Source organism: Canis lupus, chromosome 21 (genome assembly GCF_048164855.1).
Source record: "Canis lupus baileyi chromosome 21, mCanLup2.hap1, whole genome shotgun sequence".
Classification (NCBI taxonomy): domain Eukaryota; kingdom Metazoa; phylum Chordata; class Mammalia; order Carnivora; family Canidae; genus Canis; species Canis lupus.
The window spans coordinates 42,944,278-42,968,368 of NC_132858.1; the positions used below are offsets into that span (position 1 = coordinate 42,944,278).

Genomic DNA, 24,091 nt, shown 5'->3' on the forward strand with positions numbered 1-24,091 from the left:
GCTGCGTCTCTCGAAGACTCAGAATTGTTTGGACATCACTATAATATGTCTGTAGAATGACGTTGTTACCAAGATACATGATGGCAGAGCAGAAAGAGCATAGATTTTGTTCTGTTCCATTCCATTCCATTCTATTCTATTCTATTCTAAATTTTTTTTAAGGTATTTATTTATTTATTTATGATAGTCACAGAGAGAGAGAGAGGCAGAGACACAGGCAGAGGGAGAAGCAGGCTCCATGCACCGGGAGCCCGACATGGGATTCGATCCCGGGTCTCCAGGATCGCGCCCTGGGCCAAAGGCAGGTGCCAAACCGCTGCGCCATCCAGGGATCCCTATTCTATTCTATTCTATATTCTATTTGAGAGAGAGAGAGAGTGACCAAGAGGGAGAACACAAGTAAGGGGAGCTGCAGAGGGACAAGGAGAAGCAGGCTCCTCACCGAGGAGGGAGCCTGATGTGGGGCTCGATCCCAGGACCCCGGGATCATGACCTGAGCCTAAGGCAGACACTTAACTGACTGAGCCACCCAGGCACCCCAAGAACATGGATTCTGAACTCAAAATCTTGGTTCCACCTTCCCAGGCATATCATCTTGCACAAAGTCATCTTACCTAAGCCTCAGTTTCTGCATCTATAAAATAAGGATAATAATTCATCGATTTTTTTGGAGGGAGGTAAATGTGATAACAGTTTTTTTTTTTAGTGTGTCTTGAATGTAAAAGGCTCTTTAGCAATTATTAGCTATTATTATTGTCCTTGTTTTGAGTGTTGGTATAATTTCCTTTATTAATCGTTACACTTGGGGATCCCTGGGTGGCGCAGTGGTTTAGCGCCTGCCTTTGGCCCAGGGCGCGATCCTGGAGACCCGGGATCGAATCCCACGTCGGGCTCCCGGTGCATGGAGCCTGCTTCTCCCTCTGCCTGTGTCTCTGCCTCTCTCTCTCTCTCTCTGTGACTATCATAAATAAATAAAAATTAAAAAAAAAATCGTTACACTTAAAATTTATACTCCCTCCTTGCCAATCCAATATTTTTATTCTTGAGTCTCTCATGGTCCAAGAATGTTGGTTAAATAATTGTCTCCACTGCCAGGTTGGAAAGGCCTTGGGGACAGAGATCTGGTCAACTACGTCTTTGTATCCGTCCCTCTAGCCTGGCCTTCCCTACACGAGTTGTTTTCCACATGAATATGTGAATATACCAGAGCCTATTTAATTAAGCTGAATATACCAGAGCCTATTTAATTAAGCTTACTTGAACCTTTTCCGTTTGAAATTACTAAAAATATGCCAGTATTTCAAAAAGCCTAAATTCACCTCCAAAAATACTTATGAAATGTATTTCAACATATACAACCAATGCCCAGGCATAATGGCAATGTCGAAGTGCTTAGCAACACCCTACTGCTGCTTGCGACTGTTTATCAGGAAATAGCTTTATGTATCTATGTGTTTGTTCTCATTTGAAGTTTTCCCAGGAAATGTAAGATGCACAAGTATCATCAGCTTCATTATGTAGGTGAAGAAGGTGAGACAAATAAGATTACTAAATACCTTCATGAAAATCTGTTATTTAATCAATGGTGATACTGGTACAATACTAACATCTCAAAAAAAAAAAAAAAAAAACCTAACATCTCCTATATTTCACCCCCTTTGAAAGAGAACATTTATGTCTCAAGATTAAGCACTGGTATATTTTGGGACCTAATTAGAGAGTTGAATGCATAATTGGATGCATAGTAATATTATTACTACTGCCAATGTAACTTCCATCCCTGGTTAGAATTCATTTTTTTCTTCCCTTCTATTCCAAAAACTCTGTTGATATGTCCCTAATGGCACTTATCGTAGACCATATTCCATCAAAGACAATGTGACTTTTATTTTTTCAACCTGAAGTATCCAAAGTGTCCTTTACAGAGTAGGGTTGATATCATTACAAAGATTAGGTGTCCCTGACTGGTAGACTTTTTCAGGGAAACAAAGATTGAGCTGTGCTGATTGCTCCGTGGTTTGGGGAGGGCTCCTTGTGATTAGTCTACGAGCTTAACAAGGATGCAGAGTAAGGCAAGTGAGTCCATGACACACAAGGAGGGAACATTACTAATTAAGAGAGACTTATGTTTCCTGGATAAAAGGAAAGAGGGCCGTTTCATACTTAATGTTGCTTTAGTATTTCTTGCCGATAATCTATTGTAACTGTGTAATAAAAATTTCCCCCTGCTTTCTTTATAAAAGTCATCCTGAGGAAAGATAGTGACCCTTCTCAGAGGCTGGCTCCTATTTTGGGTAGGTTGTCTCCACCCTCAACAAAATGGGCTTCAGCTTGGAAACTTGTATAACGGTTGTAAAGTCACATTAGACCCAACTCATGTCACAGCGCCAGGCAGGACAGGACAAGAGTTGTCCACTCATCCGTTTTCCCTCACACACACATAGACAAGTAAGATTTCTGAAGGGCTAAAGGGGGACATCTACCATGTTAGTGGGAACCCACTGGGACTTGCCTTGCTAAAGGCAGAGAGACAGCTAGGTAAGGAGGGTAGACTACGTTCCCCCTACCACCCCAAATCCCTTCCCACCGGGCTAGCTGATGCTTGAAATTCCATGAACAGTGTTTTATCCCTTAGTTTCCTAATGAGGACACTCCTGAGAAAGAAAAGGCATCAAACCTTGGTGTGTTTTCTCTTTCTGAGTCTTTAGAGGAAGGAGTTGATCAAATTCATTCTTAAAAGCAGTGTAATAGAGACTAGGGCTACTGGGCAAGGAGAAAACAGAAGAGCGGAAAAGCTCTAGGCAGCTTCCCTTGGGCCAACGGGAGACGCTAGGTCCCTTTATCCTAGGAACATCCTCACCATTAAAGGAACAGCAAAGAATCCTAGAACTAATCCTTTAAAGGAATTCGTGTGTTAGCTGGACTTGGAGATGAAATGTCATTTTCTGCAAGTCGTCTACAACTGAGTTGTCTTTTGCTCAAGATTCTGATATAATGACTCATATCCTAGAGGCTTTGGAAAAATATCTCTAATGAGATATTCTAAATTCTGAGTGTGGTCATTATATCTAAAACAGGAGTGCAAGCCTTTTTGCTAGAAATACTGTAAGACGGAAACCAGTTCTTCTTCCATAGCACTGTTCAACTGTTCTTAAGAAACTGGGCGGTGAGAAATTCCTCAGCGCTGCTATTTTTCTCTTTCCCTGGTAGACCAAGGGCTTCGAGTTCCAAGATCCTTCTGTCTTTATCAGGGCAAGTGCAGCAGCAGCCACGGTGGCGGTAGCTTCGATAGGTCGCCCTATCTTTGCCCCTCTTTCCCTAGTTCTAAACTTAAATGTGGTCACTCCTTTCCTTTCACAGACATCTCTGGGAACATGATAGCTCAGGCTATTACTTTGCTCTAGTGCAAAGTCACATTTTAAGCAATGCAGTAATTCCATTGTATTTGAAACTATCACTGAGATATGTGAGAAAGTTCACAAAAACAAAGGCGATACCTGCTTTTTAAAAGATCTGTTAGCAATGTATCCAATAGGGACGCCTGGGTGGCTCTGCGGTTGAGCGTCTGCCTTCAGCTCATGGCTTGATCCTCGGGTCTGGGATCGCGTCCCATATCGGGCTCCCTGCCAAGACCCTGCCTGTCCCTCTGCCTCTGCCTCTCTTTCTGTGTCTCTCATGAATAAATAAATAAAATCTTTAAAAACCAAAAGTACAGAGGAGATAAAGTACAACATGATGGTTAGAGTTAACACTGCTTTACGGTATATTTGAAAGTTGCTAAGAGAGTAGGTCCTAAAAGATCTCATCACGAGGAAAAAAATTTTTTTTTTTGTAATGATATGAAGAGATGAATGTTAACTAAACTTATCGTGGTGATCATTTCACAGTATATGTATGTTAGGTCATTATGTTGTATCCCTTAAACTTACAGAGTGCTGTACATCGGTTTTATCTCAATAAAACTGGAGGGAGGGGATCCCTGGGTGGCTCCGCGGTTTAGTGCCCGCCTTTGGCCCCGGGCGGCATCCTGGAGTCCCAGGATCGAGTCCCAAGTCGGGCTCCCAGCATGGAGCCTGCTTCTCCCTCTGCCTGTGTCTCTGCCTCTCTCTCTCTCTCTCTCTATGTCTATGAATAAATAATAAATTTTAAAAATAAAAATAAAATAAAATAAATAAAACTGGAGGGAAATAAAGGTAACTGTGAGATGATGGATAATGTTAACCAACTTTATTACGGTAATCATTCTGCTGTTCTCACATATATCAAATCATCAGGTCATACACCTTCAACATATAACGGTATATGTCAATTATATCTTAATAAAGCTAGAAAAAAACCCACCCTGGCTATTTATATATTATTGGGAGTGCAAACAATAATAATAATAATAATCCAGTTTATGCTTGGATAGTGGTCTATGTGAGATGTTCTTTGGCTACAGTATTTTTCTTATTTTGCCCATAGTTGTATATAAGCTAAATTGATATGGTTCACAGGAAGCTGGAGCTTCCTCTTAGGCTCAGCCACGAGCCTAGACCAGACCTCCGTTTTTCATGGAACCAAACATTTGTGTGGCTACTACATAGCTTAGTGCTTCGTACTGACACAGGAAACACGGCAGCTGAAGAAGCCTCTGTGCCCCCAGGGCTGGTTCCTCAAAGCTCCTTCTTTCAAGTTCCTCCAACTTGATTCCTTTTTTTTTTATAATTAAAAAACAACTTAAAAAAATTTTTTTAAATTGTATTTATTTATTCATGAGAGACGCAGAGAGGCAGAGATATAGGCAGAGGGAGAAGCAGGCTTCCCTGTGGCAAACCTGATGTGGGACTCCATCCCAGGACCCTGGGATCACGTCCTGAGCCAAAGGCAGATGCTCAACCACTGAGCAACCCAGGCGTCCCCCTCCTTTTTTTTTTAATTGACTTTTTTTTTTTTTTTAAGATCTTTTATTTACTGATTCATGAGAGACACAGAGAGAGAGGCAGAGACACAGGCAGAGGGAGGAGCAGACTCCTGACAGTGAGCCCCATGTGGGACTCAATCCTGGGACTTCAGGATCATGCCCTGAGCCAAAGGCAAACACTCAACCATTGAGCCACCCAGGCATCCCTGGGCGTCCCTTTTTTTAAAAAAAAACTTTTATTTAAATTCCAGTTAGTTAACATATAGTGCAATATTGGTTTCAAGAGTGGAATTCAGTGATTCATCATATACAGAGTGCTCATCACAAGTATGCCCCTCAATACCCATCCCTCCATCTAGCCCATCCCCCACCCCATCCCTCCATCACCCCTTAGTTTGTTCTCTATCATTAAGACTTTCTTATAGTTTGCTTCTCTCTCTTTTTGTCCCCCTTCCCATGTGCCCATCTGTTTTGTTTCTTAAATTCCCATATGGGTGAAATCATATGTTATCTTTTCTCTCCTCCTTGATTCCTATGGAATCCTCTCCCTCAATCACTCAGTTTATCCTACCCTGGTTCTCTAGAAATAAAATCACTTTAATTTATGAAATGGCTATCTCTAAAACTCTCTAAGTGTTTTGTAGACATTTTCCTATGCAACCTGCAACATCTCTAATAGTCCCATGAGAACCCTAGTTCCATCACCGCAGCAAAGAAAATTTGGTGCGTACAGTCTAAAATATTTGCATACAGCAAGCTGCTAAAGCTGCTGTCACGAGGAACTAAAGCTTAATCCATTAAAATATGGTTGCCTCATTTCTTTAGAACCCCAGATTTTTTTGTGTGGTGCATGCTGTTGTGGTGAAAGGATGTAGAAATGTTACTTTGCAAATGGAAAAAAGTAATTTAACCTTTCCGATAAAACTCAGCAAGCGTGAGATTGTCACAATTAGAATCAATTGTCTTTTCCAAATTTAGGTGACCTCTTTTAAGTGGAACAATTGAAATCTAATTAAACACAAAAGAAGTTAAGGTTTCATTCAAGAACCAATATCTAAATTCAAAAATTATTTCAGGGCCAAGGCTCTGCTTACTTTATTTATTTTTATTTTTTAAAAGATTTTATTTATTTATTCATGAGAGACACGGAGATAGGCAGAGACAGAGGCAGAGGGAAAAGCAGGCTCCCTGCGGGGAGCCAGATGTGGGACTCGATCCCAGGACCCCGGGGTCATGACCTGAGCTGAAGGCAGATGCTCAACCACCGAGCCTCCCAGGTGCCCTGGCTCTGCTTACTTTAAACTGAAAGATAACTAATAGGGAATTTTTTAAAAATTGGAGGTGCACACTGAAGTATTTGATATTCCTACAATGAGTACATTCTGTGATTTTATCAGCTACTTTCAGATGTGAAAGAAGTAGAAAAACTTGAAAAGTAAAATCACTGATAGGAAGGGCTGTAATCAGTTTTGTGGGGCAGAAACAAGTGACCACATTATTTGGAGATAAGAATATTCAGTACCAGATTGTCCCTTTTATTTGTGACTTCAGGGAGGGGTAGAGGAGGAATCAACAAGTGGCTTTTTTAGCCAATATATTAACTTCACTTCAGGAGCTCCACAGAGAGGATTAGCATAACCAGGAGATCTGGGAAGGATCCAGAGTGTTCTTTTCCATGACTTGCTAGAAGCAAAGAACCTCCTCAGACGTGGCGTGTCCCTATTCACCGAAGCTCCCCACTCTTGGTTGGGTTGCCTTGGTTTTCTGTGGGCTTGCTTAAGACCAATAATAACAATTCTTGCACGTAAAGTGTCTGCAAGACACTTTCTTATCCTTGTCCTCACCCAGCCCATTATCTCCATCTGCCAAATTCAGGCACAACACATGCTCTCTGAAATCCGGGCTGCAACCACTCCTCAACCACCACGAGATGCTCTGTTGAGATACAATCCATATTTGGGGCAGATCGGAGGAGAACATCTGTGCGCCGCCCTAGGCCTGGCCCTCAAAGCAACTGCCGGCCTCGTGTGCGGTTCTCGCAGGGGTGGACAATCAGCTGCAGGGACAGAGCTCTGGGTGGGGACCAAGGACAGCCGGTTCTGCGCCCTCCTGCCCCCCAGATCCCACCTTCCCAAGCGGAGTCACTGTGTCAGATCACACAGAATGCGCACTGTTGTCCACTGTTGTAACATGGGCCTGTGAGTGACGCCTATCTTTCGTTGGCGCACAGAGCCTGCGGGTCGCAATCACCCTCCTGGGGGGCCAATGACCCCCCCACGAGCCATGAGATCTAGAGATCTGCCATGAGAAACTTACATTCCGCCTTTAAAAACGCCCAACAGGGATTAGGTCCCCCCTTGACCTAAGCTAAAACGAGACACATGAGGACATTCTAGAGATCAAAGAATGCCAGGGTAACTATGCAATGGGTTTTAGAGAAACAGACTCCACTTTGACAGTGAACCCAAATCCTATCCAACCCTCCTGAAAAAATAATATTCTTTACCAAAAACCACACAAGAAAGAAACTTCAAAACTTCCTTTAGAAAACGCCCAGTCTTTCCTGGCAGTGGTGAAATGTGAACCCTACACTTCTACTGGAAGTGTCCATGGCTTCAGTAACCGGGTTCCTGTGGGTGGCTGCAGGTCTCCACGTGCCCCCAGGTGTTTTCCTGTTTTATGAACAAGTGTAGTTCTCTCCCTGTCACTGTAGCAGTTTGCATGTTATGATTTCAGAGTACTGGAAGGCTGCGATTATCACCGTATTTTTACAAAGAGGAAAACTGTAGCATAAGGAGATGGGCCAGCACTTACAGTCCGGGATTCCCAAGATGCAGGCACGGGGTCGCCGGGAGACCAGAGACCTTTCAGAGGTTAATGCCACCTTCCCTGTCCCACCACACATCTGTGTAAGGCAGGGGTTTCTTCATATATGAACTTCAACAAAAACAACACATGGGCAGCCCGGGTGGCTCAGTGGTTTAGTACCGCCTTCGGCCCAGGGCGTGATCCTGGAGTCCTGGGATCAAGTCCTGCATCGGGCTCCCTGCACGGAGCCTGCTTCCCCTCTGCCTCTGTCTCTGCCTCTCTCTCTTTCTGTGAGTCTCTCATGAATAAATAAATAAAATCTTAAAAAAAAAAAAAAAAGTGGCAATGGTGTCAATGCAGAAGCAGATTGTTGATTCCAATTGCCTTTTGCTAGGCCAGACATCAAAGAGATTTGCAAAATGTAAAACAATGCCATTCTTCTTACTGAATGTGTTTTTTTGCAAAATACGGTTGCCTGTTATGAAATATGTATTCATGTTAATATGTTATAGGTTTCTATTGTTACTTTAAAATGAAATATTAAGTGTTGTTTTGTATTTCTCAGTTTTAATTTCTGATAGGGCAAATAGCAATAGATATAACTCATGTAACCAAATGCTCTTTGGGGTCCTCAATGAAATTTTAAAGGAATATTGATACTAAAAAGTTTGAGATTCGGGTGAAAGAATAAAACCCTTATTAAAAAAACGCAAGTCTTAAATAAAATCTTTAAAAAAAAAAAAAAAAAAAAGCAAGTCAAGGGACGCCTGGGTGGCTCAGTGGTTGAGTGTCTGCCTTTGGTTCGGGGTGGGATCCCCGGATCGGGGATCGAGTCCCACATGGGCTCCCCACCAGGAGCCTGCTTCTCCCTCTGCCTGTGTTTCTGTCTGTGTGTGTCACTCATGAATAAATAAATAAAATCTTTTAAAAAATAAATAAAGCAAGTCAAGAGATGCCTGGGTGGCTCAGTCAGTTAGCATCTGCGTTCTGCTCAGGTCATGATTTCAGGGTCACGATATCAAGCCCCGCATTGGGCTCTCTGCTCATCAGGGAACCTGCTTCTCCCTCTGCCCCTCCACCCATTTGTGCTTGCCATCTCTCTCTCTCTCTCTCTCTAATAAATAAATAAAATATTTTTTAAAAAGCAAGTCAAATAATATTATCAAAAGAGAATAAGGATAGATTTGAAATTAAAATGAATTCACTGTTGTAGGAATTAAAAAAGATAAAAGGTATTTTCAATTAAATCAAGAAAGAAAATAAAGCTTTAGGCAGAAGATCCATAAGCAAGAACCAAAGAATTTGGAAAAACAAAAATCAGACAAAGGCCCTCTCCTGAGACTTTCACAGCAATTTGTTTTTCAAGGGAAATTGAGATGTATTTGCACAATGGGCTATTAGCAAAATCATTGGGAAGGCAGAGAGTGTTGTTAGCAGTAGAAGTATTATGGATGGATCAAAATATTTGTAGGTCTAAATCTATCAGCTAAATTAACATGAGATCTCATGTTGACGCATGAATTGATTCTAATTAAGAGACAAGTCAGGATACAACCTAAATGTTTACTAATTGTGAATTGGTTAAATAAAGCGATACATCCCTATGGTGCATATTCAGCCAATTATGTTCCAAAAAGAATATTTAATAACTTGGAGAAACATTTACAAATATAAAGACCAGGTTACAAAACAATATTTGGAAAAATATAAGTATGAAAAGAGGAGTGCCTGGGTGGCTCAGTCGGTTAATGTCCAACTCTTGATTTTGGCTCAGGTCATGATCTCATAGATCATGAGATTGAGCCCCACATGGGGCTTGCAGGAAGTCTGCTTGATGAGTCTTTCCCTCTGCCCCTCCCCCCATTCTCTCTTTCTCTCAAATAAGTTTATTTATTGAGAGAATAAGTTTATTTATTTGAGAGAGAGAGAGGGAGAGAGAACAGAAGCGTGGGGGAGGGGCAAAAAAAGGGAGAAGCAGACTCCCCACTGAGCAGGGAGCCGGATGCAGGGCTCGATCCCAGGACCCCAAGATCATGACCTGAGCAGAAGTCGGATGTTTAACTGACTAAGCCACCCAGACGCCCCAATAAATAAGTCTTAAAAAAAAAAAGAGAAAGAAAGAGACAAGAAGGCTACAAACCCAAATGTTAATATTGGTTATCTCAGAATGATGATGAGTGATTATTATTACATTTTTTTGTATTTTATTGTATATTTAAAATTTCCCCCATGTGATAATGACAATAATAATAGTACAGCAAATTTGTTTCTGTAGAGCTATCTAACATTTTTGTTTTCTTCATGCAGTGCCAAGCTAGAGCCATCTCTCCCCAGACAAGCCACACCCACTGACTCCTCTTGGGTTTTAATAAATAGCCCCAGGAAGTCAGTCCTTCCCCTTCCAAGGGCCTTCTGGAGCACTCTGTTCTGCTTTTGAACCCAGCAGCTCCAGCATGTGCTAATTGATTTTATTCTGCAAATTTAGAATTAGGTAGTTGGGAGCAGAGCGAACTCTCCCTGAAATAATGAATGCAAATTAATGTGAAAGTATATCCCCAGGATTTCCTGTAAGAATCTTTTATTACAGTGACAGGAGTTTTTACAAGTACTTATCATAAATAATTTATTGCCTCTGCTGGCAGGCTAGATACCTTACGTGACTGTTACTATGGGAACATCAATGTCCATATACAGTTTAATTCTATTCCCAGAAGCCGAAATGAAAGTCGGCATTATCTTCATGTTACAGATGTGAGAACTGAGGCATTCAGAAGCTAAGTCGCTGGCCTGGATCCAAGGACAATTCAGAGGAAGAAGAGCTGGAACTGGTTCTGTTGACACCCAACCCAGGACATTGTGGTTAGAGCTAGAAGCCTTCACATCATGTGCACGGGGAGCTTGGTTTGCATGGATGGACTCTTCTATGCTAGGGTGACTCCAGGACAGCCTGTCACAAGCCTGGGGTGAGCACCAAGAGTCTTCTGACCTGGAGGCAGCTTACGGGAGGAAGAAGAGGATGCACTAGCCTGGGACCCTTACTTTATCCAAGTAGAAGCCAGGGCAAGCAGGAAGTGAAGGCAATATATGTGTGCATGAAAGAGAAAGTGCTAAGAAGCATTTAGACAAGTAACAGGAAGGCTGTTTCATTTTAGATAAATGTGGCAAAGGGAAGACATGCAGAGCTTATTCAGACAGAAAGGCTAAGAGGTTCTTTTTAAATTGTCAAAGTGCTGGAGTGACAACAGACTGACTTTTCTCCTGCCATCCTCACTGTCACAGGAGAATGATGACCCTTCCCCAGCTCATCTTCTAATCCTCTGTTTTGGGTACAATGAAAAGAACATTGAAAAAGCTACACAGGGAAGGTCCACATTTTATGTGGAGGCAATAGTCTAAGAAAGCAAAGTTATAGTCAAATGACTTAAGAAAAGAGAATTACTGGCTTGCAAAATTGATATAAAAATCTACCCTCTCGGGACATCTGGGTGGCTCAGTGATTGAGCAGGTCATGGTCCCGGGATCCTGTGATCGAGTCCCGCATGGGGCTCCCTGCTTCTCTCTCTGCCTGTGTCTCTGCCTCTGTGTGTGTGTGTGTGTCTCTCATTAATAAATAAAATCTTTAAAAAAAAATCTACCCATCGCTTTTCATCCTTTAATACTGTGTAACGATTGTCACAAATAATACGTAATAAGGCTTTGCATAAATAACAAATTGTTAATAAGACCCTCATACTTATACCATGTCATTTTTTACTCTGGTCTTGATAAGAGAATTATAGGTCACTCCAAACCCGGGGTCAGCAAATATTTTCTTTAAAGGGCCACATGGTGAATATTTTAGGTTTTGTAAGTTATACAGGATCTCTTTAAAAATGTAAAAATCATTCTTAGGTCAGATGTACAAAAGCACAATTTGCTGTCCCCACCCTAAGCTATGACAGCAAGCATAAGGGCCACCCATAAAGGGCAGGAGGGCAGAGCGGACGGGCCATCCATATCCACCTCTGTCATTTCCACAGACCCAGTCTGTCCTTTTCCCATTGTGGCTCCAGCCCCTAGGGCAGTGCCTAGTGGCCATTGGGCCTAAATATGTGGTTGCTGATTCAGTAAATGATGGCTGGGCTCTGATGGTTGTACACAGCACAGTGTGTCCTACACGCATGGGCATCTCAGTGGAAAAAAACAGTATTGAAAGGGAGTTACGTTAACAGAGGCCTCTTTTACATGCAAATCATCCTGGATGGAGGAACACAGGTATTTCCTGGTGGAGAGGAAGGAAACTAACAGTTCCTGAGCCAATTTTATGCTAATGTGTTTAACACATTATTTAACAGAATCCGCATACGTCATTACGAGATAGAGGATATTACATTTTTGGGGTAGAAAACTGAGCTCGGGGAGGTTGAATAACTTTTTCAAGTTCCAAAAATAAATGTGTAGCTACCCAGGATTCAGATCCAAGCTTGTCTGTTCCCACACTTCAGGCTCCTTCTAGTATACCTGACGACAGAAGCGGTTGTATTTCTCGCTCTACCATCTGACCTTGGAGAGGATCGCTTCACCTCATTCATAAGACACAAACTTAAAACAGCTAGCCATCTCAGTGAGATGGAAAACTTCGTGAGTGTTACAAAACACAGCACACGGCACTACCTCACACTCAATAAATATTTGCTGAATTTGAATGTGCTTGAACATCTGAATTGGCTGACGCTCATGAGAAGGGAGAGAAGAGGACGTGGAGGAAATGCCTGACTTATCACTCAAGAGGGAGAAGGGGGAAAGTATGAAATGCATCCTTTTAAAAGAATTAAATGATTCTGTAGATGGAGGTAAAGTTCAGGCAAAGCAGCATCCAGGGAGAAGGAAGCACTTGGGTTTCTAGGAGAACTCACATAAACGTTGCGTCAATTTTCAAAGGATTTTTGTTTTTGCTTTTGTTAGCAACAGAGCCTTTCTTCAGAAACATTATTTTGAAGCCCAGTATAGAAAACAAATACAGAGCTATTCTTAGGCCTGCTCTCTGGTTTCCATGGTGTCCCCTAAGGCACTTTTATGGAACCCCTCAGGCCAGCTCAGGGCCTAGTTTGAAACTTCCTGTTCTTCTGCCTCTTCCCTCAAAGCCCAATCAAACGTAGTATTTATGATTAATGAAGGGTGGGTGTTCCCCTTATCCTAATAAGAGCATAGAGGTCTACTCTGTAGAGCTTGTTCTTGCTGATGGTTATCATATGCAGAGGTGGAGGTGACTTTAGGCCTGGTTTGATGCAGGGGTCAGAAATATGTATCCCTCTGTTTTTTGATCCTGCATTCTCTATGAAGATGCCATTCTCAAGCAGGCTTTTTCTACTCATGACTGAGATGGCAATCAGCAGTTTCGGGCCTCTGTCATCCCTGGAGTATCTACAGTCTCGGGAGTCTCGGGAGAGAATGACTCTTGATTAATAACACAAGACTTCTTAAAGGATTTTACACCATCAGTGATGTGCTCATCCTGGTGCAATTACTGTGGTTGGAGTAATCCAGAATTATGATTGGCCAGGCCTGATTCATGAACCCAACCCTAGAGTCAGATGGAAGGCCAGCATCACCAGCACACAGGGATTGAGAAGGATTGGTGTGAAGATGATGCCCCAAAGTGATACTGAGCACAGAAAAACATGCCCCCTCCAGTGATCAGACATGATCATGATGGTAAGGAGCACAACATGGGGAGATTTGAAGACCAGGTTGGCTGAAGTAATGGTATAAGGAAAAGGTAGAAGTAGAACAAACGAGCAAAGAGAAAAGGTGAGAGAAGTGTCCCAGTATTGTGGACCTGCTCTTCCACAGGAGAAGAAAGACTTCTTCAGTCCCTGAAGGAAAGGTAAGTCACTTGTGAAGCCATCCAGAGGACTATTTGTCATCAGCATACGATAAAAAGTGGTCAACAAGTGTCTAAATGAGGTTGCTGTGTGGGAACTCAGATTATAAAGTCACTGGGGAAGACTTCAAGAGACATTTTTGCAGTGATTCAGTTGCCAAAGGCGAGAGGGCTTAGAAGAGCAAGACTCAAGCCTCAAGAGTAGAGCAATCTCTTATTTATTTTGGACACAGTATCTAGAGAGAAAGATTTAGAGTGTTGACGAGACACAAATAGCACTGAACCAACCAAAGATAAAGACACATCTGTGGTAATGTGGTACAGTGGTTAGATGCTCAAGTTCTGGAATCAGATATATCTCGGTTTAAATATTGACTCCTCCTCCCCTCGCTGGTGTATTGACCTTGTGTGTATTGACCTTGACACATTATGTATTTTCTCTCTGGGCCAAGGCTTCTTCATCTGGAAAACAAGAATGATAATAGTTTCTAGTTCATGGGCTTTTGTGATTTAGGATGAAGAGAGATGACATTTGCAAAGAACTGTGAACAGTGACCAGCACATAAATGTACATAAATGTTGATGTTCACATTATTTAGAAAAAAAATAACTGATAGATGCAGTACAGGTATTATATAAATTGTGATCTCAAAACATGTAACCTAAATCAACTGAGTGAAAAATTGCATTGCCTCAAAGAAAAAAAAAAAAAGCTGGAAATAGAAGAAAGGAGAGAAGACCACTGTAAAGAAGTGACCAGGATACCTGATTTTTTAAATTGAAACAATAAGTCATTACAACATATTTTTTCATGTACGCATTCCAGAACTTTTTGTTAAGAACCATTAAGTGTTAGGCACCATGTGCAAGGTGCCGGGGATAATAGGAAGAGGATAAGACTTCCAGCCTGAAAGGGCTCACAGTCTAGAAGAGAGAGAGAAGAACACAAATGGTATCAAAATAATGTGATGAGAACTACATAGGCTTGTTCAGAGTGTGTGATGGGAGCAGGGCAGTGAGCAGCCAATTCACTGGACATTCCATGGCTCCAGAGGGCATTCAAACATGATTTGTTTCATATGTTTACACTGGAAGCAGAGCTCAGTGATATATAATCTTAGAGGGTCACATCTAGAGACAAAACTGGCAAATGTTAATAATTGTTGAGACTCGGTGATAGGGATGCTTTTTATTATTCTCCCTACTTTTATGTATCTTTGAAAATTTGCCTTATAGAGCTTTCCTCTTTTAATATTTTATTTTTTCTTTGAGGGAGAGAGAGAGAACACAAGCAGGGGCAGAGGGAGAGGGAGAAGTAGACTGGGCGCTGAGCAGGGAGCCTGATGCTGGACTCAAACCCAGGACCCTGAGATCATGACCTGAGCCAAAGGCAGATGCTTTACCTACTGAGCCACCCAGGTGCCCCAGAACTTTTTCTTTTTTCACTGAAGTATAGTGATACACAGTGTTACGTAGTTTCAGGAGTGGGAATGAGGGAATGCTTCAGCAAGTCTCCAGGTTATGCTATGCTCTTACGCTGTGCTCAATGCCGGCGTAGCTGCCTTCTGTCACCGGACAATCCTGTTACCGTATCACTGACTATATTCCCTGAGCTGTCCCTTTCATCCTCGGGACTTATTCATTCCATAACTGGAGGCCCCTACTGCCCACTCCCTTCACCCATTTTGCCCATCCCCCCATCTCCCTAGAACTTCTTGAAAAATGGCACGTGAGACCTCATTTCTCAGGGCCAGGAAAGAGCGGTTAGGCGAAGGAGCACTTGCAGCAGCCATAATCAGGAACTTACAGACTGCTTGACCAAAGAGGAAGAAACTGTGCCTCACTTGATATGGATGGAGGAGTAAATGGAACAAGGGGCAGGAGTCTGGAAAAGACTATTTATGGCAGCGATAGCAAGGGACAAGGAACAGAAATGGAAAGACAAATGCGAGCAAAAAGGACAAACTAATAAAAACCAGGGACTCTGAATACCCACCTACCAAAAAAAAAAAAAAAAGGGAGGGGCGGAGGGAGAAGGAAGGAAAGAAAAAAGAAAATATGATGAAAGTAGGTTGGGGTGGAAGCATTATGGTGAAGCTGAAGGACAAAGGTTAATGCACAAGGAAAAAATATTATCAGAGGTGGAAAGGGATTAGGATTCTGTTCCAAATGAGGAATCATGACAGGTGACACAGAAGGGTGCTCCATGAGGAAACCAAGCATAGAGGGAGATCAGAATTTCAGATAAGCTCTCCAGCAGGATGTTGATACAAGGTGCTGCACTTTAATTATTCATGAGAGACACAGAGAGAGAGAGAGGCAGAGACAAGGCAGAGGGAGAAGTAGGCTCCATGCAGGAAGCCTGATGTGGGACTCGATCCCAGGACCCCGGGATCATGCCAAGCTGAAGGCAGATGCCCAACCACTGAGCCACCCAGGCATCCTGGTGCTGCACTTTAAAGCATATTTTCAGAGTGAGGTTGGGTGACTTGGGGGAAGATCCATATGTATAAGCTCATTCTTGGCTGGTTCATTCACTTATTTCTTGATACATTTCAACAAATAGTTATTAATCTTGTTCTCTGGCCTATTACCTGAAAATAAGATTGACCTGTCGATCATGTTGCTTAGAGCCTAACGATCAGGACAAACGATGAAACAAGAGATTCTAAATTATAATAAACTGTAATTGATGGTAACATAGGGAAGTGCACATGTCAGACCCTCATGGGATGCCTTCATTCCCATACAGGGTCTTTCCCCAATTCAAGGGCTGGCCCTTGGACTTTGTAGGTACAGAAGCATGATCTGCTTCTATGCCTACATCCGTCTCTGGAGGATGGACACACCCTAGCCAAGTTCACAAAGGTGTAGCCACCAGAAGGACAATTTACTGACTTCCAGCAAGAAAAATAAATATGAACAATTTGTATATTTGTATTTTCTGATGAGCACAGTCTTTCATGATAGACAGATCTATGTGGGGAGTCAGATTACCAGCCCCAGATTACTCAGAGAGAATGGATCACAGCAAAGGAGGGGTGAGCTGGATGATCATAATGCCCAGTGTCACCTCTAAGTCATTATCCTCACAGAAGATACTGGTGTTCATGGGTCAGGGCACCATCCCTCCAGCTGCTACTAGAGGAGTTGTCATATTCTATCTTTTTCAATATCCCTTTTATAGATTCCCCTACTTTTATGTACACATTCATTCTCCAGACATGGTACAATGGAATTAACTAAATGTAATCTTTCTTAAATATCATCACAATTGAATTGTGATGCAACAAACACCTTGCTTGTTCCAGCTAAGGTGATGCGCACATTTCTCAAATTCTATCTGGGCACTCAAAATATGTTGGGTACTCTCTGTGTAGACCTGATTTTACTAATAATGCTTTAATTATCCACTCTTCTTGTTCAAAGTGTAATTTTAAAAAAAAGATTTTATTTAATCATTTGAGAGAACATATGGGCAGGATGGCAGAAGGAGAGGGAGAAGCAGACTGCCCACTGAGCAGGTAGCCTGATGCAAGACTTGATTCCAGGGCCTTGGGATCATGAACTGATCCTGAAGGATCCCAACTGAAGGCAGATGCTTAGCTGACTGAACCACCCAGGCACCCCTTAAGAGTGTAATTTAACATTATTTTGTGCTGCCTATTTCCCATTTATTAGATCTACTCTCTAGCCAGCTAAGGTTGGGTTTGACCAATGAATGGGACATCAGAGATCAGTGGGAAGGAGAAAAATGGGGTAGGGTTATTGGATCCCTCAGCTCTCTCCTTATGGGGTCACTGTAAATAGGCTACTTCTCCAGACCAATGATCACAGCTTTTGTGGTGAGGGTCCTCTCTGTTTCTGAGTTTTGGTAATGACTCTCATCCTTTTCCTCTTTTAGCCTTGGGGTGGTAATAGTTCCCTAGTCTTGCTAGTACCAACATAATTCATTGAGCCTTTTTGGTCTCCCTAAATCCTGCCCACACCATCATAACAATCTCTTTATTAAACTTTCCTAATTTTCTCCTTTGGACATGCCATCTCTTTCCTGTTGGGACCTTGATATGGGTTGGTGTTGACTTTAAACCCATATATTACCTATGAGAAGTAAAGGCTGGAGTACAAATATGTAGCCAACTAACTATATAGTGATAGAGACCCAAAGAACTAGCAATTTAATCTTTGGGGCTCTGAAAGAACAAATGTTAGGTATTACTTTGCTGAAAAATAAATGAACAAAGTAAGATAGAATGTTGAGTTAAAAAAGAACCTTAAAGAATGTCAAGTTTCTAGACAATGCATAAAATTGTGGCAAGTAGTGGTTTATCTGCAATCACAAAGTCCCTTAGCTACAGAATTGAGAGTAAATTTGGATTTCTGGTTCCTAGTCCTCTGCTATTCACTTTCCCTGAGCATATTATTTTGATTCCTTGAAGAAGAAAGCAACATGGGTGTCCTACAGTTCTCTTTTATCAAACAAGGATTATAAAAAAGAGAGGAAGGAGGAGGTAGCTGTGGTAATTTAAAAATATGCACACAATTTCTTTGGTAATTGTCCATTCAAGAGGTGGAGTTAGATTCCTCTTGAGTGTAGAGTGGATTTGCTGACTTGCTTCTCACTAACAGAATATGGTGGAACAGATGGTATATTATTTCCAAGACTAAGTCATAAAAGGAAATGTGACTTCCTCCTTGCTCTCTCCCTTGGGCACTTGTTCTGGGGGAAGCCTGCTGCCATGTTGTGTGGGAACTCAAGTAACCCCATGGAGAGGAAGTAAGACCGACCGTCAATAGCCCTTCAAGTACATCATCTTGGAAGCCGATTCTCCAGCCCCAGTCCAGCCTTCAGATGATGACAGCCCTAGCTAACAGCTTGACTTCAATCCAGAGTCAGAACTACCTCTTAAAGCTTTTCCTGAATTCCTAACCTAGAGAATCTATGAAATAATAAATATTTGTTGTTTTAAGCTGCTAAGCTTAAAGGTAATTTTTTAAAAGATTTTATTTATTTATTTATTTATTTATTGATTTATTTTATTTATTTATTTGAGAGAGAGAGAGAGAAAGCACAGAGGAGAAGCAGACTCTCTCTTGAGCAGGGAGCCCTATGCAGGGCTCAAATCCAGGACCTTGAGATCATGACGTGAGCTGAAGTCAGGCACTTAAAAGACTGAACCACCCAGGTACCCCAGCTTGAAGGTAATTTGTTACACATCAATAGCTGGCTAATAAAGAAAGGAAGAGGAAGGAAGGCAGAAAAAGAGAAACAAGGCAGAAAGAGTAGTCAGAAAAAAATGCTGCTTGTAAAATATTCTTGCATACCACAGCCAAAAACTGCTCAGAGAACAACTACACAAAACACAGAAGGCTGATGAGTTGGGAAGTTGCTGAATCAACATATTTGGAGCATAGGATGTCATGGTTTCTGTATGAATACAAAAAAAAAGTTTCATAATTTAAAAACTTGCAAAGGGCCACTCTGGTCAGATCATGGTCTGTATAAGCCTGATGTTCTATTTATGATGGTAGAACAAGATGTTGTGGGAAAATACTCTCTATATGCCACTGATCTCTGAAATCAAGATAATGTATCCAACTAATGTCAATATATGTATGCATATTGAAAGATCTTTTTTCAATATCATTTTCTATCCTCTTTCTTTTTTCTCTAAAACCACCTCCAAGGTCTGGGAGTTGATCCTTCCATCTAAAATTGTTGACAGTCTTTGCTGGAAGATCTGGAAGCCTAGAGTCTAAAGGAAACTCTGCTAGCTCAATGTTAATATTTGGGGAGGGAATGGCTATTAGAGACTGTTAAGGCCCCCTAAAATAACCAAAGTTACAGTCATTACCCATCTCAACACAGGATTTAAGCTCCTCAAAGATCAGCTGTTTATCTTGTTAATTCCATGGTTTGAGTCTTCATAAAAGACATAAGTTTTTTTTCCTTAACTTTATTTTTTTAAGGTTATTTATTTATTTATTTATTCATGAGAGACACACACTCACAGAGGCAGAGACACTGGCAGAGGGAGAAGCAGACTCCCTGCAAGGAGCCTGACGTGGGACTCGATCCCGGAACTCCAGGATCACGCCCTGGGCTGAAGGCCGATGCTCAACCACTGAGCCACCCAGGTGACCTTAACTTTATTGTTTTTCAGTAATCTCTACACCCAGTGTAGAGCTCAAACTCAGGACCCTGAGATCAAGAGTCCCATGCTCCTCCAACTGAGCCAGCCAGGAGCCCTACCCAAGCTCTTCTTGCTACATATACATGCCTCGCTATGAACCTCTTTTTCTGTGGCTTTATGTTACATCTAATACAGAATGAGAGGTCCTCTAAACTTTCTGCTGAAAGGCCCCTAATTGCTGCTTCTGATATTTGGTGGATGTCACTTATCCTAAATGTGGGTTATTTCTTTTATAATTCTTGATTCCTTTTCCATCCAGTTTTCATCTTCTCAGACTCAACAATGGGCAAACATTAAAGGAAGAGAGCTAAAATAAAGACATACGAATATCAAATGTAGCAATGTGTGTCCACTATACTTCAATAAAACAAAAAAAAAAAAAAGGAAAGTTGAATTTTTTTGAACGGTGTAGTTTAAAAGCTAATAATCTGCAACAATGTGTGGTAAGAGAGTAGCTGTGCTTCATGCTTGGAATCAGAAGAGCTGGTGAGTAAAATGCCTAAACTAGCGTCTGTGAGATTGGGGGGCGATGTCAGATCATGATACAGAATGGAAAGGAGAAGGCAGGCAGGCTGGGGCTGGGGGGTGGGTGGGATCTGTGTGTGACACCAAGGAGGCAGCCAGCAGAGTGGGAATCAATCAAGGAGAAGAAATCACTGAAATTAAAGAAGACATGAGCAAGCAAGTTTATGAAAGATGAAGGAGGGTATTGACTCCGGCAAGTTTCATTGAGAGACATATGAACCAACATAAGTCAGATAAAGGAGAAATGGTCCATGGTTTGATAGACAGCTGCAGAGCTAGCTAGCTAAGTGAGAAAGTAGATAAGTAAGGAAATAAATATGTCAGTAAAAAGAAAAGAGGAAAAAGGATGGTGGAGTTTACCCCATGCTGCTTGTTTTTCCCAGAGAAAGAAGTCTGTAATACCTTGTGAGTGACAGCAAGACCCCTAGAGGATGACCGTCCACATGGTCCAGCTCTGAAAAGAGAACCTCTTATGATTATGCAAGTCTTCGGGGGCAAAACAGGACTCTGCCTAATGCTCCAGGGTTGCACCGTTTATTTTCCTAATGGGAGACTGGATTTTCAGTGGCACAGGCAAATGTCTGAGAGCTGGAAAGCATAATAAAGTTCAGGAGGGAAAAGAGAGTTCTGGAACAGATCGGCTTACCACTGCATTTGCAAATAATTCCCCTACTGTTAAAATCAGCCCTTGGCAGATACATTTGGTTTGAGTCTGGAGAAAAGGGAAATAATAAAATCCCCGACACCAGTGCTTTGGACTATCTCCTTTAAGAAAGCTAGCAAAAGAATAGCAGTAATTGGAGGTGTTCGACATTTTGGGATGCAGATTAAATTTTTTTTCATAATCTCATTGCAAAGGTTAGTAGTAGCAAGCAGCTAAAATAATAGCAGCAGCCTCAAATTATACTACGAAAAGAAGATGACAGACTTGACTTTCCAATATGTTCAAATCAATAACAGAGTGACCAAAAAGGGCCCAAAGGGTGCCTTTGTCTCAGGAAAGAGTTGTCAATACAATGAGGAAAAAAATCTTTTAAAAATAGAGCCAGCATATGGGTTGCCTTCTAACTGTGTGAAATATATAAAAATGCTAGGAAAATGTGATTAGAATTCCAATACATTATGGATAAAGCTTGAAATAAGGCAAGAATATTCATGCACCCCTCTGTGATATGCATAACAATAGAACATGAAAATGCACTGCATGGTAAAATGCTAATGAAACATTAATAAGCAAAAAATTCTGTGCATAATCAGTGAAAGTAGAGGGTTATTAAAGATTGGAAATCTACTGTTTAGGGAAAAGTGAAGCTATATAAATAAAGAGGACAGAATTAGAAATGGTGGAAGCAATCTGTTTTGTGTATCAAAGGATTAGGAGAAAATAGTATATAAAGTATGATCCCAAATTTCTTTTAAAAAATACCAGCTGCTGGTTCTGAATATTGGGAATATGGGAAATTCTAACTTTTTCTTTAGGCTTTCTTGTTTTTCAAGTAATCTCATGTCTTATTATTTAAAATATTATTTTAAAAAATTGTGCTGCAGATATAAGGATGTAAGAACATAGTCATTATAAGGATGATAAGAACAGATGGATTCTGTTTTCACTTCGGTGACAAATACATAGGTCTGGATTCAGTGTAAACAACTATAGAGTGATTGAGACAGAGAAGAGGAAAAAATATTAAAAGAATGAAAAAAGAAGAAATATCTTCATTAGAATTTTAAGAGTGATTCTTGAAAAAGTGAAAGGAAGCAAGCCAGTACTTGGGAGATATATTAAATAAAAAGAATATTGAACAGAGTTGCTTTCCTATAGAGTTTAAAATTTTAACGTGTATGTGCATTGTATAGGTTGTCAAGTGTTTCTTTTGAGACATCCATGGAATCATAGAACTCTAGACTTAAAGAGAACCTTAGAGATTATCTAGTATCAATTCCTCCATTTTATAGAAAAACTGAGGCCCAGAAAGGCAAAGTGACTCAAACCTAGTCAGAGAGAGTTTGAGATTTGAACATAGGACTTCAGCATTCAGGGCTCCATTTATCTGGTTTTATTATAGTTTATGTGGCCCGTGAGCACCGCAGTATTCCTCTTACAACTTCCAAAAAAGAGTAGGAATGGTCATTAGGGTAGACCATGACATGATAAATGCATATTTTAAAAGGATGTGTTCAACTTTCCAAAACTGGAAAGAATTGGATAACGAACCAGGAGCTAAAAGAAAAGAGGAATTGCTTCCAGACTGAAATGGAGAAAATGTGGGTTGGGGGCCACAAGGGATGTCAATGAACTCAAACTTAGAAAGTATGAGTAAGAGAGACGAACCAACCAAATGAGTCTGGTCTTGAATCAAGGGAGGGAATGGATAAAATGGGGTAGCGCTCAATAGAAAATTCATGGCTGATGAAAATAATGCAATTCTAGGTGATTGGGGGTCTATGTTTGTAGAAAGATGGCTAATCGGAAATAATTTTTTTTTTTTACAAAGAGCCAAAAAACACAGTATTCTGAAAGCCAAAAGTGGAAAACAGAAGGTTAATGGGATTCCTCTGTTTAGAGCAAGATCACTGAAATACAAAGTAGGAAGTAGAAAGAAGGTAGAGCAATCAACAGATGTGTGACAGAGGACACTGAACACAAGACCCAGAAAGAAGTTGGATTTTCAAGGAATTATTTAACACAAAATAGTGCATCAAGTCTTTGGAAGGAAATCTTCTCTAAATAAGTAGAAATAGGGGCTCCCTGGGTGGCTTAGCGGTTTAGCGCCTGCCTTCGGCCCAGGGCGTGATCCTGGAGTCCCAGGATTGAGTCCCACATCGGGCTCCCTGCGAGGAGCCTGCTTCTCCCTCTGCCTATGTCTCTGCCTCTGTGTGTGTGTGTGTGTGTGTGTGTGTGTGTGTCTCTCTCATGAATAAATAGATAAAATCTTTAAATAAAAATAAAAATAAGTAAGTAGAAATAAAAATGTACAGCAGCAACAAAAACATAAGACGAGTAGCAGATATTTAAATTCAGTCTTCTTGTTATTCTGACAATGAATAAATCTGAACCATACAAATGAAGAGAAACTCATCAACATATAAATAATAATGAAAGAGGAAAAGATTGTCTTTCGATAAATATGACGAGTGTGCGTGTTTCAAGTTTCCTCTCTTTTTATGCCAGCCAGAAAAAGTGTTTTGAATTAAAAATATTCATGAAGTTTTGTGACTAAAGCATTGGCAGCTGAAAAGTTAAAAGAAAAAGAAAAAATAGAAAAAAATAGACTGTCAAGTATTTGCTTCATGACTAGCGGGAACCTGTCTCTCCCACTTCCCAGGAGAATCAGAGGCAATTATACAGTCAAGCTGGCTGGGGAGGACCACACAGGAGCCCTGCTGGGGAGGGGGGGGGAGAAGATGGGTGTCCAGGGAGGTAGGCCTAGGGAGGATGCTACCTTTGGCCAACTGCTGTCTCTGGAGCTTTGGCTCTGAGCCAGGGATGTGCATGCATCTTGCTATCAGCTGCTCTTGCTCTGGCAGCCCAGTGGCTAACATTCTCTAGCTCTCTTGAGTAGCAAAAAATGGTGTGTCTATACCCAATATACGTACCCAGCAGTCAACAGACCAAATCAATTAGGTCTCCTCGTCTATACTCTCTCAGATCATCCTACATTTCTGTGTAATTGTGCAATTTCTTTTCTATTTATCTGTTTCATGGCAGTCCCCCACCCCACCTGGAATGCAAAGACAGGAATGTTTTACTTCTGTCCCAATTGTCCCTTTGTGTAACTGTAACTCCTAGCTCAGGGC

General features: G+C 41.3%; 4 long non-coding RNA genes across 7 annotated transcripts in view; 2 read left to right on the forward strand and 2 right to left on the reverse strand.

Annotated features, from left to right (window-relative positions):
• LOC140613098 (uncharacterized) overlaps positions 1-119 on the reverse strand; it is a 6,808-nt gene extending 6,689 nt beyond the window's left edge. Inside the window, exon 1 of the long non-coding RNA XR_012014233.1 lies at positions 1-119. This exon is cut by the window's left edge and continues 58 nt beyond it. This is a non-coding gene — a long non-coding RNA (uncharacterized lncRNA).
• Positions 1-24,091, reverse strand: part of LOC140613094 (uncharacterized) — a 66,576-nt gene that overhangs the window by 39,860 nt on the left and 2,625 nt on the right. The gene's annotated exons all lie outside the window — the stretch shown is intronic.
• The window catches only part of LOC140613097 (uncharacterized), a 49,252-nt gene that overhangs the window by 12,992 nt on the left and 12,169 nt on the right, over positions 1-24,091 (forward strand). The window contains exon 3 of one of the 2 annotated variants that reach the window (XR_012014232.1): positions 10,461-11,326. The exons of the other annotated variant lie outside the window; for it this stretch is intronic. This is a non-coding gene — a long non-coding RNA (uncharacterized lncRNA). Of the gene's footprint in view, positions 1-10,460; positions 11,327-24,091 lie in introns of those variants that run through there. 2 annotated transcript variants of the gene reach the window in all.
• LOC140613095 (uncharacterized) lies at positions 13,584-21,634 on the forward strand. The gene is made up of 2 exons (XR_012014227.1): positions 13,584-20,254; positions 20,677-21,634. It is a non-coding gene; the product is annotated as an uncharacterized lncRNA (long non-coding RNA).